We start from the raw sequence: 16,494 nt of genomic DNA on the forward strand, positions 1-16,494 counted from the left end.
TTTTCAGTGTAGGGCACCAGACACAGGTAAAGGTGTTTTGGTCTTGGTTGGGACCATTTTGGATTTTTGCTAAGTAAAAGAAAGAAAAAGACATAAAAGAAGGGAGCTACATTTGCTTCGATGACCTGACTTAAAAATATATATATATCCGAAGACCCTCAGTAATTAATGGGGTTTGAAGGAAAGAGTTAAATGCCTAAAGGAATAAAACTTAGGTCCTGGGATGATGGTGAGGAAATGGAGACATAGGAATTACTTGGCTATTCCCCCCTCCACCCCTCTACACCCCTCACCTACCCAAACTAGGAACACAGACTGCAACAGGTCATCCAGGGCCAGGAGGCTAGACCACAACTTGGACTTTGTGCTGGGAAAGAAGTATGATTGAGATAGAATGTGAATTGTTGAATTGGGGTGGCTGCTAATATTTAAAGTTTGATGGAATTGGGTTTTCAATTTAAGTTTTATTAAAATTAGCATTTTGTATATTTTGAGACCGAAAACTAGGGAAAGGAATCAAAATTCTTTTCCAAGATTTATTATTGATTATATTTCTTGTTAAAAATGAAATTCCTCAAAGGTCAGGACTGTTTATTTTTTGTCTTTGTATCCCCAGCATCTGGCACAGCTTGAGCTAATCAATGTTTGTTGACCTGAAGTGATTGTAAGACAAAATATAATCATTTTTTTCTTTTGGTAAGTCATTCTGTAGGTATTTGTTTTCCTTGCTGATTAAAAAAAAAAAAGATCACTTTATGGAGATATCCACATACCATGAAATTCACTATTTTAAAGTATACAATTAAGTGGTTTAATATATTTACAACGTTCGAACATATTTACAACCATCACCACTATGTAATTCCAGAACCTTTTCATCACCCCCGAAAGCAACTCTGTACCCATTAGAAGTCACTCCCCCGTTCCCCTGCTCCCAGACCCTGGTGGCCACTACTCTTTCTATCTCTATAGATCTGCCTATTCCATACAGTTTCATACAAATAGAATAACAGAGACATTTCATACAAGTAAAATTATATAATATGGAGTCCTTTGTAACTAACATCTTTTACTTATAATATATTCAAGGTTGATCTCTGTTGTAGTGTATATCAATACTTCACTCTTTTTCTAGCCAGTTAAAATTGTATTTTATAGGTATGCCAAATTTTGTTTACCCGTTCATCAGTTGATGAACATTTGAGATGTTCTCACTTTTTGGCTATTATAAATAATTCCGCTATAAGCATTTGTGTAAAAGTTTTCGTGTGGGTATATGTTTGAATTTATCTTGGGTATACACCTAGTTTTGGAGTTACTGGGTCATATGGTAACTATGTTTATCATTTTGGGGATCCACTAAATAGTTAATCAGAGTGAGTGCAACCATTTTACGTTCCAATCAGCAATGTACGAGGATTCTCATTTCTTCGTATCCTTGCCAGCACTTGTTATTGTTTTTCCTTTTTGATTTTAGACATCCCAGTGGGTGTGAAGTGGTATTTCATTGTGGTTTTGATTTGCTTTTCCCTAATGACTAATAATGTTGAGCATCTTTTTGTGTGCTTATTGGCCATTTGTAAATATTCTTTGGAGAAATGTCTATTCAGATCCTTTGCTGATTTAAAAATAGTTATTTATCTAATTATTTTTGTATTGTAAAAGTTATTTTTATATTTCGAGTACTAGACCCTTATGGGACATATGACTTGAAAATGTTTTTCCTGTTTTATGGATTGTCTTCTCACTTTCTCGATAGTATCATTTGAAGTACAAACGTTTGTAATTTTGATACAGTTCAATTATGTATATATTTTCATTCTTGTGCTTTTGGTGTTATACCTATTCTTGTTGATCTTCTAATTGTTCTATCCATTATGGAAAGTGGAGTATTGACATCACCAACTAGTGTTAAATTGTCTATTTCTCCCTTCAATTCTGTTAGTTTTTACTCATGTGTTTTACAGCCTTGTTGTTAGGTATATGTATATTTACAATCATGTCTTCCTTTTGAATTTACATTTTTTTTTTGTTTCAAAATATACTTTATCTCTAGATACGAATTTTATCTTAAAAGTCTATTTTGTCTGATATTAGTATTGCCACTATAATTCTTTTTTTTGGTTACTATTTGCATGGCACATCCTTTTACTTTCACCCTATTTTGTGTCTCAATCTGAAGTGTCCCTTTTAGAGAGCATATAGTTGGATCACTTAAAAAATGTATTCAGACGATCTCTGCCTTTTGATTAGGGTGTTTAACTGGAGTGTTTAATTATTTATATTTAGTTTAATTACTAATAATCAGGTAAGACTATATGTCTGCCTTTTTGCTATTGATTTTCTGTATGTTTTATGTCTTTTTTATTCCTCAGTTGTTCCATTACTGCTTTGTGTTGTGTTAAATATATATTTTCTAGTTTATTGTTTTAATTCTTTTTGTTGCTTTTCTGAGAAAGAGGGTTTTCATAGGCCTTTATTTCATCATTCCCGATGATCTTATGATATTTTTTTGAGTTCTTTTCTTAGTGGTTACCTTGAGGATTACAATGAACTTCTTAATGTAAAACCATCGAATTCAGATGAATTTCAAAAGTATACAAAAACTTTATTCCAGTATAGTTTCATTCCTTGGTTTATACATTCCTTGCTTTATAAGGCCTTCACTACATTTTTATAATTATTGCCTTATGGAGTTGTCTTTTAAATCAGATAACAGAAAAGGGTTAACAACAAAAATACATTTATAGGCCTTTTATATTTAACTATGTAGTTATCTTTACTGATTCTCTTTATTTCTTCATGTAGATTCAAGTTAATGTTTGGTGTTTTTCATTTCAACCTCAAGGACTCTCTTTAATATTTCTTGTAAGACAGATTTTGTCGTGACAGATTCTCTCAGGTTTTGCTTACATAAGACTGTCTTAATTTCTCCTTCACTCTTGAAGGATAGTTTTCTGGATATAGAAGTCTTGGTGGACTTTTTTGTTTCAGGACATTGAATATGTTGTTTTACTGCCCTCTGGCCTTCATAGTGTCTGATGAGAAATAAACTGTTAATATCATAGAGAATTTCTTGTATATGATGAGACTTTTTCTCTGGCTGCATTCAAGTTTTCCCTGTATCTTTTGACATTTGACTATAATGAGTCCTGATGTGTATTCTTTTCTGTATATTCTACTTTGAATTTGTTGAGCTTCTCGAATATCTAGATTAATGTTTTCATCAAATTTGGGAAGTTTTTGGACACCGTTTCTTTAAATATTCTTTTGTCCCTTTTCTCTCCTTCTGGGACTCCCAGTATGCATGTATTGATATCGTTGCTCATGTCGCAGAGGTCTCTAAGGCTCTGTTATTCTTCATTTTTTGCTTTGTCCCTAAAACTAGATAACTTCCGTTGACATATCTCAGGTTCACTCATTCTTTATTTTGCCAATTTAAATTTGATATCGAACCCCTTTGGTGAATTTTTCATTTCGAGTAGTCTGCTTTACAACTCCAGTATTTTTATCTGGTTCTTTTTAAAAATAACTTTTAATATTTATATTGATAGTCTCTGTTTGGTAATACATTGTTTTAATATTTTCCTTTAATTCTTTAGACATGGTTTTCTTGAGTTCTTTAAACATATTTATAAATAGCTTACTTAAATCTTTGTCTAGTATGGTCCAAATTTGGGCTTCTCAGGGACTTTTTTTTGATTAACTATGTTATTTCCTGTGTATGGGCTATATTTTCTTGTTTATTTGTGTATGTTGTAAGTTTTTATGGGAAAGTGGATATTTCAAATAACATAACATGGGATCTCTATAAATCAGATTCCCCTCCCTCCTTCCTTCCCTAGAGTTTGGTGTTTTTGTTCTTTGTGGCTGTAGAAAAAATTCTGTAGTTTTTGTTGTTGTTGTTGTTACAGGAGGCTAATGAAGCCTCCACTTGGTTACCATGGTGGTCAGCTAACGATTTGAGAGAGATATCTTTAATGCTTTTCCTATTTTTCCCAAGATAACTTACGGATTACAGTTATAACCTTACCCCCAAAGTTTGCTGTGGAATATTTCTTTTTTACTATTATTGTCACATTGCTCTAGTATAGTGATAGTCTTTTGAAACAAATGACATTATCCTATTTGTAACAATCTGTTTTTAGTAGTGTGATCACTGAAAATGTCAAATCCTAGAAAACGTAGCATTCCTTCCTACACGAGCTGCACTTTTTTTTTTTTTTAATGGGAAAAGAGTTAAATGCCTTAAAACAATGGCTGTCGGTCTTTGTTGAGAGGCTGTATGTGCATCCAGGAAGTTAACAACGAAGGAGACTTGAAAGCAGGGTCTAAAAGAGATATTTGTATACCTGTGTGTGTAACAGCATCATTCAAAATAGTGAAATGATGGAAGCGACCCAAGCGTTTATTGATGGATGAATAGATAAACAAAAAGTGGCACATACAGACAACAGATATTTTTCAACCTTAAAAGAAGAAGGAAATTCTGGCACATGCTACAAGATGAATGAACTTTGAGGACATTATGTTAAGTGAAATAACCAGCTACAGAAAGACAAACACTGTATAATTCTACTTATATGAGATACCTAGAGTAGTCAAATTTATAGAGGCAGAAAGCAGAATAGAGGTTGTCAGGCAACGGGGAGGAAGAAATGGGGTAGTTGTTGTTTAATGGGTACAGATTTTCAGTTTTCAAGATGAAAAGAGTTCTGAAGAATGTTTGCATACAACGCGAAAGCCCTTAACATTACTGAGTTGTACATTTAAAAATGATTAATTGGGATGGTGAATTTTACGTGTATTTTACCTCAATTAAAATTTTTTAATTACAATTTTTTAATTAAAATAAAAAAATTACATATTTCTTAAAAAGTACATACTTGTTGGAGGGATGAAAAAAAACCAGAAATAACAAAGATGAAAAAAAAAGATAATAAAACTATGTTTCAAAATCTTAAAAAAGACAAAACAAGAAAGAGCAAAAGAGAAAGCGCCAGAGAGAGAGAAAAGGAAGCCTATCCAGAGTAGCAGTAAGACGTAAAATTCAGTAGGAGGGGGAGGCATTTCCAGAATCTCTGAGTAAAGACCTTCGGAAATCTCCTCCATAAAAGCAACCAGAACACTGGCAAAAATTGCAGTAATCAACTTTTCACAACTCTGGAAATTAACACACGTTTACAGCATTGCAAGAATAATTTAGGCATGAAAAATGGCTTGAGTCTCAATAGGAACAGTGAACTTTGTGGCGTTCTGTTTTTATTTTCCCTGTTTCTATTACTCCCTCCCCAGCATCACAGCGTTCTTGAAAACCAGTATCCTTGCTTCCCCAGTAGCTGTGAAAAACATCCCTCAGGCCATAACTGGAGAGGGCAGAATGGGTTTTCCAGTTCAACCAAAATGCCCTGTCACAGAGAATTGTCACTATTTGACTGGCGATTTTCTGGAAAAGCCCATTCTCAGGGCCTGAGAAGTCACTCAATGGGAAAAGCTCTATCCCCACAGCATTTGTTGAAAATGATCAGCTGTAGTTGTTTAATACTGCAGATGCCTGAGACAGCAATACTAGTTTGGAGCAAAAAAATAGTCTGGCAAAAAAAAAAAAAAAAAAAAAGAATTAAAAGGCAGGTCTGGGGAATGAGATGTCTAAGAAGGATTTGAAGAGCTCTGACGTGCTCCTTAGCATCTAGAAGGCCACATCTCATTTGGCAAATGAAGGAACTCAGTTCCAAAGAACTTTTGTGGCTTACTCAAACTCACACAGCTAGTTAGTAATGGAGAGTATGTGTTTATTATAAATTTTTTCTACAGCCACTTTGAGAGTGATAATTATACTGGGATAACAGGTACAAATAGGGACAGTCCATGGTAGTTTGGGATATAAGGTCACTTAGTGATAGAGCTGATATTAGAATCTGGTCTCTTTATTTGTACTATAAACTCCTTCTATTATAGCAGGAAGATAAATAATATGACAAAAATGAAGGTTTCCTAGGGGAAAAATGTATAAGTGAGGAACCGACAAGAAAGATAAAAAAAATATTGTATGGAAAAAGTAGGCAGAAGGCGTTTTTTGAGATAAGTTTTGATATTTATCAAGGAGAAGTTGACATTTGAGACATTTTATGTCTATAATTTCTCTTAGTTTTTTGACTAAGATTCTGTTTTAGGCTCTTTGTTTTCTTTCATTTAGTTTTATTCATACTTCTAGTTTTCATTTTGTAGTAAGTTGGGGGCAGTAAAACTAAGTACTCTGAGTTTTTCAGTTGGCAGCACTGTCTGACATGTTTTTAAGAACTAAAGTTTCCTATAATAGGGATACAAAAATAACCCAGTAACATAGAGAATTTTTATTTAGATATATTTGAGGATAATTTTAAAAGAAACTTGACCTCGAATAAAGTTCTTAGCTAAATTTGGAATTCAAAAGGTAATAGGAGAGAGAACAAATGGAGAAAAATATGCAAAATCTCTAATTAAAACAATCAAACATTTCTAAATGATGTTCGAAATGATATATTTTATTGTTTTATTTTTACATATGTGGAATATTAAAGTGAAACAAGACTTACTGGATAACTGGTATATAAGATTAAAAATTTGTTTTCTTCAACAAATTTTGGAGGAAATAAAATATTTCATTTTTCAGTTTCCAAAATGTGAGGTTTTATTTAGTGCTTTCTGTTTAATTCACATCGAGGAAGGGATGAAATTAATCTAGAAACAAGCTTCTTAAGGCATATTATCTCTGATATTTTTATTGTATAAGGTAAGGAAGCCTCTGATTTTTACTGCAGGATATAATTAGTTCCAGCATTTCTTTGTGGTAATAGCCTATTTCAATGCTAGATGGTTAATTCTGGTTTAACATCTGGAATTATAGAAATATCTATTTCTGTACTTTCATCTACACTCCTTTGAGCATATTGTTTGGCTGCCTTACAGGTTGTCTCAGATGACAGATTTGCTAACCATATTACTGTGATAAACAAGGGTCACCAGTTTAAGACCATTTTCAATTAGCAACATTTTTCCTGTTACCTAGCATCCAATCGCTAAGCCAGTGCTTTTTATTTTATATTTATATAACACCAGCACCCCACTTCTGTTACCAATTTTATGATTAATTGGGCGTAAGCTAAGCTTGTGTAATTGGCACTTTTCCAAAACACAGTGGCCCTGAAAATAGGAGCTTATTCCTCTGTAATATAGTCTCCAATATTTCTCTCTTATTTTTAACTGATGTAGTGTTTTGGAAAAACTTTCCTCATGTGTGTCTCCTTTACATTCACAGAGAACACTTCTAGCTGACACTTCTGGTCAGCGAATGTTGGAGGTTTGGCCCCATCAAGTAATCCTCTGAGACACCAGTTGGGTGTCCTACAACTTAACTCAATTCTGACACTATCTACCTGGAGATACAGTGTCAGATCCCACAGGTTAAGGCCTCGGTCTCGCAACACTTCTCCCCACGTCGGATACCAATTGAAAGTAGCAGGTCCCCAGGTTACCCACTTCTTGTCCGGCTTGGCTACAAATCAGCGGTTCCCGTGACCTCCTTCCCTTTGAATTAGATTAATTTGCTAGAGCAGCCTGCAGAACTCAGGGAAACATTTATGTACGTTTACTAGTGTAAAAAAGGAGGTGATAAAGGATACAGATGAACAGTCAGATGAAGAGATACATAGGGCGAAGTCTGGGGGGATTGAGTGCAGGAGCTTCTGTTCCGGTGGAGTTGGGGTGAGTCACCCTTCCAGTATGTGCATGTGTTCACCCACCTAGAAGCTCTCCAAACCCCATGCTATTGGGATTTTTATGGAGGCTTCCTCACGTGGTTATAATAGATCATTTCAATCTTCCTCTTTTTTCAAGAGAATGGATATTGAAAATTCTAAGCTTCTAAGCATGGCTTGTTCTTTCTGGTGACCAGCCCTTATGTAGGAGCCATTCAGGAGCCCACCCACTGTCTCCTAATTAGAACAAAAGACATTCCTATCACCTAGGAAATTACAAAGGTTTTAGGAGCCCTGTGCTAGGAACCAGCACACATAGATCAATATATTTTTTTCACTCTTATTTCACAAGTAGACAGGTAGTCCAGGATGTATAGGGTCATTGAACACTACTTGTTTCTTCTGTTTTCTTACTCTGCATCCCTTAAGGTGCTGTTGTCCTCTGCATGGTTGAAGTTGGCTCAGTTCCACACTGTGTTCGGCCTGTGAGAGAAACACGTGACCTGGAAGTTACATATATCACTTATGCTCTTATGAGAATTTAGTTAACCAGTGAGAACCGTTGCTGAGACCTTGGTTCATGACCATGCCAGAACTGCAGGGGGAGCTTGCAGATGTATCCTACAGCTGCATGGTCATATGTTCAGCCAAAGCTCTGGAAAGAAGGGAAGATTAGATTTGGGCAATCTCTGGCAATTTACTGGCCACTAACTTCACTGAATTTTTGTTTCTTCGTTTCTAAAATGGCGATAATAATAGTCTCTACCTTGGAGGGTTGTCTGGAGGGTTAGGTAAGGTAATACATATTTATTTATTCAGTTTCTGCCATATACAATATGCTTAGTTTTAGTTTTTAACCATGAAGATATTTTTCTAATGACAAGAGTAATGTTTAGAGAACTCTTAAACTGTGCTTATTTCACTTTAGGAAAATTGTACTGTTTAAAGCATCAAAAAGTACGGAACTAAATACGTGGAGACCAGATATTACAGAAATATAGTATCTAGGTTTTCTGTTTTAGCTTACTTTTAAAAAAAATTATTGATAAAACATTTCACACTATTTCTTAAAATGGTTTAAATGTAGGTAATAAATAAGTAGGTTTTGAGGTAAGTAGTCCATTAGAGTAATTTAATTTCACTTGTGAAAATTTTAGTTAGGTTTTTCTTTTAAAATGGGTCATCGCTAGAAGCAATTCATTTATTTGGCAAGATATTCTTAGCATATGGATTTGCTGCAGAAGTGAGAATTTTAAGTTGCCTCTGTAATTTTAAAAGTTGTTTTTCTGATCTTTGACTGGAGGGAATAAACTATGAAACCTCCTACTAACTAAATACAAAATTCTTTATTGTTGATATTTTTAAAATATACAAAAGTAGAGAGATCTTACTAATATTTTAAACTGCCTGATTTTCAGAGTATGCACTATATATTATTTGTCATTGATAGTTAGAAAGAAACATTTAAATCTATAACAGATTATCTTTAATCTTTCATAACCAGTTGTTATTATTTTCAAGTAAAGAAAGATTATTTTGAGTTTCAGTTTCCTTATTCATTTTATCCTGTCAGTTGTTAAGGATCATTCATTAACATTTTTGAAAACAGTTCTTAGCAGAAGCTAGGTTTTGGTAAAAAAAAAAAAAAAAAAAAAAAGATGAAAAATGACTAGGCAGTTATTCAGGGATTTTCATTAGTTTTATGAAGTCATATGTTAATTTGGTTAAAGCGGAGTCTATTTCTGTTGGAAATGTATTTTAAAGATGTGAAAGATGATCTTTAAATCTATTTGTGTATTAATCCCCTACTTACTTTGATGATAAGAACATAAAAAGTAAACAAGCAAATTTTTTTTTTTTTGCTTTAGCATCTCTAAATGTGTTAATTTATATAGTTTGCTATTTCTTGGGCAAAATGCCAAAAGAGAATATGTGTGCCATCTGCTTTGTCATCATCAATTTTAGAATAAATTCCCCCAATTTAGGTTGCGTTCCCATTGATGTAACCTGTAGCTTTCTGTACTTTTATTTTCTTCATCTCAAGACTCACTGCTGTCTTATTTTGTGAGTCAGCTTAAGATGATCTTTACATGTAGTCAGATAGGAATGGTGCATAGCCATCAGCCTCTTGTAATCATTTAGATGGGACTTCATTGTTAACTTGGAGGGGAGCACTGAGCTAAAGACAGCTTTGAATTTTACCAGAGTTTCTCTGTCTCTGAGGAAATAGTTGAAGTGCTTGCCTTGAAAAGGATTGAAAGCGTAGAAACAGAAATTAGCTCTCAGCTTTGAACATATTATCATCTAGACTACCTTGCTCATTAAACTTTTGAAGCTTTGTTTAATTTTTTAAATACTTTTTAAAATTACAGTCTGTATGGATTTGGAGTATTGAATGCATAGTTCAGAGATAGCTGTAATTGCTACCAACTCCAAGGATACATTTATACTGGAAACTTCTTCAGGAGGAAGCATGAGGCTGAGGAACACAAGCTTTTATGGGAAAAAGAAAAGGCTGAGGGGGAATAGAAAAAAAAATTAATGCTTAAAATAAAAAATTTTCTCATTTTTTCATTTATTAATTTTGAAAAATTACTATCTGCAAAAAAGTCAAAATATAAGGAAGAAGCACTCATATACTCTTCATCTATACCAATCAATTGTTAACATTCTGTCACATTTGATTCTCTCGTTATATCCATACATATCTTTTTCTGAACTTTAATAAAATAAGTTGTGGATATCATTAAACATGACTTCTAAATACTTTTGTGTTTCTGAAGAATAAAGATATTCTTCTACCATGCCCAATATTATTGTTTTTGTTATTATCGTCATTGTTGAAAATTAACCATAATTCAATAATGTAGTCTCAGGTATATTTTATGTTTAAATTATCTCATAACTTTTTAAAAAATCCAGGGTGCAATAAAATTTCATGTGTTGCATTCGATTATCATGTCTCTTCTGTTTTGTTTTACGACATTGGTTATTTTGCGTTTAGATCACTTGTAGAATGTTCTGTATTTTCGATTCGTTTGCTCGTTTTCCAGTTTTTAGATTCAAGTTAAGCGGTTTTGGCAAGAAGACAGCTGAGGTGCGGTCACCTACTGCATCACACGAGGAGGCACCTGAGATCTGGTTATCCTGCTGGTGGTGCTTGTGGAATAGAGTCGTTCGCTTAAGAGATGGCCACCATAGCTTTCCTTTGTAACAGTATATCTGTCCTTTTATGATTAGTAGGTCATCCATGGGTTGATGCTTGAGATGGTGTAACTATCCTATCCTTTAATTTTTTTCCCCACTTTTAGCTCTCACAGGTGATTCTCACCTGAATCAATTACACTGGAGATTGCAGAGGGATTATTTTCTTTCTTTTAAAAATTTATTTTCTTTTATTTTTCAATTATAGTTGACATATGATATTATATTAGTTTCGGGTATACATCATAGTGGTTAGACATTTGTCTAGTGTCAGAAGGATGATTTTCTAATCGTCATTTCTTTTTCATCTAATAGCTGGTATTCTGCAAGAACTTCCTTATCACCCTCCTCCCATTAATATGGATTCATGGATTTAAAAAATATTTTTTTACTAGTTATAATTGATCGTCAGTATTATACTTTTAGATGCACCAATTATTCTAAATCTGGTGGCTCTTACGTCCTTTACATATGACTTCTGTAGTCTTTGAGCACTTTCAGGCTTTTGGGAATAAATATTTTTAAGTGACTAAAGTTATATTTATTTTATAATAAAGTAAATAATTGCACTCTAGACTTTTTACACAATTAAATTAATTTCCTTCTATTAATTATTTGATGTAAGATTCTTTTTTCCTTTAGTTTAGGGATGTATACTTAACTTCGATTTATTGAAGATTATAAGCATATCAAGAGGCCAGTTTTTAGTGTGTTTCCCGAAGCTGGTCTGTTTCTGATTTATGATTCAGAATTAAAACTCTGGAGTAATGCCTCCTGGGACCTTCTGTGGTTTCAGAGACACATAATAACGTTATGCTTAAGATGGAAAAAAAGCTTTGAGATAGGCTTCCTCACATATATCTCCACTCTGACCTTCCCTCCTCCCATACACTTTGTAAATACTGTGTTTGCTGGTGCTCATTTTCCGGTATTTTAACCAGATTTTAACTGGGAAAATATCTACTGCTTTTCTGCCATCTACTTTACCTCCTTTTTCTATTTCCAACCTCTCTTTAAGCATTAACCACTAAATTACCATTGAAAACTTGGGTCGTTTCTATTTTTGTTTGACATTGGGAGGGATTGGAGTGGGGAAGGGAAAGAGCTGTGAAGGAATCTTTTACTAGGGTAACATTATTCCATCCATCCGTTGTTTTTGCATATACACATTTTAACCAACTATGAATCTATTCAGCACATGGTTTAGTCTGAATTTCTCTCTTGTTGGCCACAAATCTGTTTTAAGAGACTCAAATAAATACCTTGCTGAAATCTAGATATGCATTCGAAAGCATTGTCATAATCCACCATTCTTAAAAGACTGTCAAAAAGGAATTAAAGTGTTTAGCATGACTTAATCTTAGTGAAACCGTGATGTTTTTCAGTGAATGTTTCTTTTTTATTGCACTGAAAGTTCTCACAAACCACTTATTCAATAATCCATTTCGGAGATTTGCAGGGTAGGAAATCAAGCCCTGTGATTTTCAGAATCTATTCTTTCTCCTAACCTTTGGCTATTCCCAAACGATATAGACTCTGTAGCTGGATGTTGGCTGTGATGCTGAAAAACTGATTAAGATGTGATTGTATTGTCCTCTTTTATGAAAAATTTCTGAGGACCCTCCAAGAAGATGTCTTCAGATACTGTTTTGAGAAAAGCTGAATTAAGAAAACGGATTTTCTGGACGTGCCTGTCAATTATTTCTTTAAAAGAGAGGCCTTTTCATTGAACTAGTAAAAAATATTTTTCTTTTAGGTTATCAGAAAAATTGAAACACAATGAAAATTTCTGTAACATTCAGTTCCTTGAGGGAGAGCTGAGGAGCACAGGTATGTAAGTATCTGAATGAAGAAACAGTGGCTGAGACCTTTACTGCTAAAGGCTAGTCTCTGAACATCAATGTTACCTGGGAGTTTCCTAGAAATACAGAATCTTAGGTTGCATTCTAGCCTTACTGAATCAGAATCTGCATTTGGACATTATACCCAATTGGTTATATACAAATTAGGTTTGAGAAGCACTAGAAATCATTTTCGTGAGACTGCCCCTCCTCTGCAAGCTATCTAGTTGGATGATAAAGGCTCACCTTGTGAAATATCAGAAGATATTTTTTCAAAAGCATATATAGGAAAATCCTTTTAGAGTAAAAATACTTTAGAAGTTTACTGTAAACTTCTGTCTCAATACAGTTGTTAGATATTGACCTTCAAGCACTGCTTCTTCCAAGAAGACTTAAAGAAATATTTCCCAAATACCAAGAAAATTATTTTTAAAAAATGAGTTTTTAAGTCATTTTGCTAGTCATAGGTGAGAGTGCTTTATATATTCTTTGTATTGTGGCACCAGGTGGTTAAAGTTTTGAAGTCACACTTCAAAGGTAGGGAAAACTACGTAGAAACGTAGAAACACTTTAGGAGGCCTCTGTTGTTTGCATCCTAACTGCTGGGGCACCCTAAGCACAGTTAGTTGCCCCCTTTTGTTCCATGACGCTAGGCGGTTAGGGCACAGGTGCTGATTTACTGCATAAACTTGTGAGTAGTAATCAGTTGAACATTAGATGTCAATAACTCCCATTAGCCCAGCATTAACTTTAATAATGCTGATGATGGCTTGATATACATCAGAGGTTTTCCCACTCTACATGTTTTACTTACATGGTAAAGCAATTGAGTGATGATAAAGGAATTGCGTCACCTCCCTACATATGAGACTATGTATTTCTGAGGGCTGGGTGGGTCGGATGGGACTCTGATAGGCTAATATACGTACTGTTGAAGCAAATACCTTAAGCCAATGCCAGACGTCAAGTACATCTTACTGGCTCACTCAGGTGGGAGGTCCATTGGGAACTGCCAGTACCAATGAGTTGACAGAGGGCGGCAGTATGGTCTAAGTGAAAAGAGCATTGGATTTGTAACTAGCTGGATGTGGGTTTGAATCCCATCCTTCTTGCTTATTAGTTTTGTGACCTAGTAGCAGTTATTTAATCTTTGCCTTTTGAATTCCATAATTGTAAAAATAGGGTTAATTAATACATCTCAGGGTGGTTGTGAGGCCCTAATGAGGTAATATATTAAATATCTAATCTTGTGCTTGGCCTAGGTGTCCATCGAAAGGTCAGTATACATTACTGTATACATTTGATATATTAAATAATTATTTACTAGTTTTTTTATTCATGCCTGCCCCAGCCAAACTGATAGGGATTTAAGTAACTGATAGTTTTGCCCATCAAATATATTTCCAAGTGATTCTTTGCCAGGTCAGCATCATCCTTTGTTATTGTGGCCTTTAAAGTGCTTTCAACCTGGTAGATTCATCAGCTGGATCATATCCAGCAGAGACTACATGTCCAGAAAGTTTAGAATATGCAGAGGATATGCCAACATGTAGTCAGAATCAGGAAAAAGAGAGCGTATGTGTGAAATAATAATATTAACTTGTGGTGAAAAGAGCTTTGGTGAGTTCATTGTGTTTGAATGGTTGCAGTATGTGGAATTCTTTTCCATAAGGAAGACTATAAAATGCAACGCTTGGTTTCAAAAATTGTGCTTATATAATTCCCTGGAAAGGAAATTTTTTTTCACAATTGAGAAAGGATATAGAATTTAATGGAAGTTTCTATAGCCAAATTCAGAACTCTGCTTGCATTGGGAAACTAGGAGATACGGCACAAAATTTCTAATTTATCAATGTTCTCACTGCAAATATTTGGTTATAACTTTCCCCTTCCTACTTTGTCTCCTTGAATCTGAGCCCATAGCCAGGTCTGAGCTTGGAGGCTCTGATTTTAGATGTAAATGGAGTGCCTTGGCTACTTTTAACTTTAAGTGGTTGCTATTTGGAATATGTTAGAAAATTAATTTTAATCAGATTTAAGAAGGTTACCAAATGAAAAAAAAATTATTTAAAGTTACATTTAGTCATTTATAAAATGGAGATAATAATACCTACTTCATAAGCTTACTACCTACCTCATGGTAATGAGGTAATTAAGCAATATATGTAAAGTGCTTAGAATAGTGCTTGGCTTATAGTAAGCACATATTAAAATATTGTCAGGTAGTATTTTTTGTTATTAATTTCTCTCTGAATACAGGATAGAAATATTCATTGTAGGAAATGTAAAATAAAACAAGGAAAACAAAAATCACCACAAACTTTCTACCTAATAATAACTATGTTGACATTTAGTCTTCTTTCTGTTTCCCCATGTACATATGTTTTACACAAGGAAACCAAAATTATACTGCTTTGAAACCCACGCTTTCCATTTATTACATTGGTAATATTTCCCCATGTCCTTGAATGTTCTTATGACACATGATATTATTGGTACTTTATGTTCTAAAACATTTTGTTTCTCTATTGTTAGATATTTGCGTTTTCAGTCTTTTTTTTTTTTAAAGACTTTATTTTTTAAGAGCAGTTTTAGTGTACAATAAAACTGAGAGGAAAGTTAAGAGGTTTCTCATATAACATCTGCTACCACACATGCATAACCTTCCTCATTACCAACATCACTGATCAGAGTGGTGCTTTTTTTTTTTTTTTTTTTTTTTTTACCAAGGATGAGCCTCTATCGACACATCATAATCAGCCAAAGTTCATACTTACCTAAGGGTTTACTCTTGATGTACATTCAGTGAGTTTGGACAAATGTCTGATGACCTACCCATCACTCCAATATCATGCAGAGTATTTTCACGGCCCTAAAAACTTCTCCGTACTCTGCTTATCCTTCTCTCCCCTCCCCAGTGTCTCCTCTCTCAGCCACTGATCTTTGTACTGTCTGTATAGTTTAGCCTTTTCCAGAATGTCATGTAGTTGGAATCATCCAGCATGTAGCCTTTTCAGTTTGGCTTCTTTCACATAGTTATATGTATTTAAGGTTCCTCTGTGACTTTTTGTGGCTTGACAGCTCACTTCTTTTTAGCTCTGAATAGTGTTTTGTTTTCTGGATGTACCGCAATTTTTTTATCCATTCATCTGCTGAAGGGCATTTTGGTTGCTTCCAAGTTTTGGCATTATGAATAAAGCTGCATAAACATCTGTGTCATGGTTTTTGTGTAGACATAAGTTCTCAACTCTTTTGGATAAACACCAAGGAGCATGATCACTGGATTCTATGGTAAGGGTATATTTCTTAAGACACCACTGAACTATCTTCCAAAGTGGCTGTACCTTTTTGCATTCCCACCAGCAATGAATGAGAGTTCCGGTTGCACCACATCCTCTCCAGCAGTTGGTATTGTCAGTGCTCTGGATTTTGGCCACTCTAATAGGTGTATAGTGTTATCCCACTGTTGTAGTGTTTCATTATTTATAAGTAATTCTCCAATGAATACTATTTTCCTGGAAGAGGAATTGTTGGATCAAAGACAGTATTCACTTTTGTACATAGTACAAACTTGCCCTCTGGGAAGCTTCTAAAAATTTCTATTCCCACTTGTAATATATGAAATTTGGTACTCCTCCTAACACTGACAATATAATTTAAAAAATTATTAATTTGGTTATTTTTATATAAAACTTTAAAAATTTTCTAATGAT

At 34.2% G+C, this 16,494-nt stretch overlaps 1 protein-coding gene across 2 annotated transcripts in view; it reads left to right on the forward strand.

The window, feature by feature from the left end:
* Positions 1 to 16,494, forward strand: part of HECW2 (HECT, C2 and WW domain containing E3 ubiquitin protein ligase 2) — a 320,650-nt gene that overhangs the window by 10,523 nt on the left and 293,633 nt on the right. The gene's annotated exons all lie outside the window — the stretch shown is intronic.

This window comes from Rousettus aegyptiacus, unplaced genomic scaffold (assembly GCF_014176215.1).
Source record: "Rousettus aegyptiacus isolate mRouAeg1 unplaced genomic scaffold, mRouAeg1.p scaffold_m13_p_2, whole genome shotgun sequence".
NCBI lineage: Eukaryota > Metazoa > Chordata > Mammalia > Chiroptera > Pteropodidae > Rousettus > Rousettus aegyptiacus.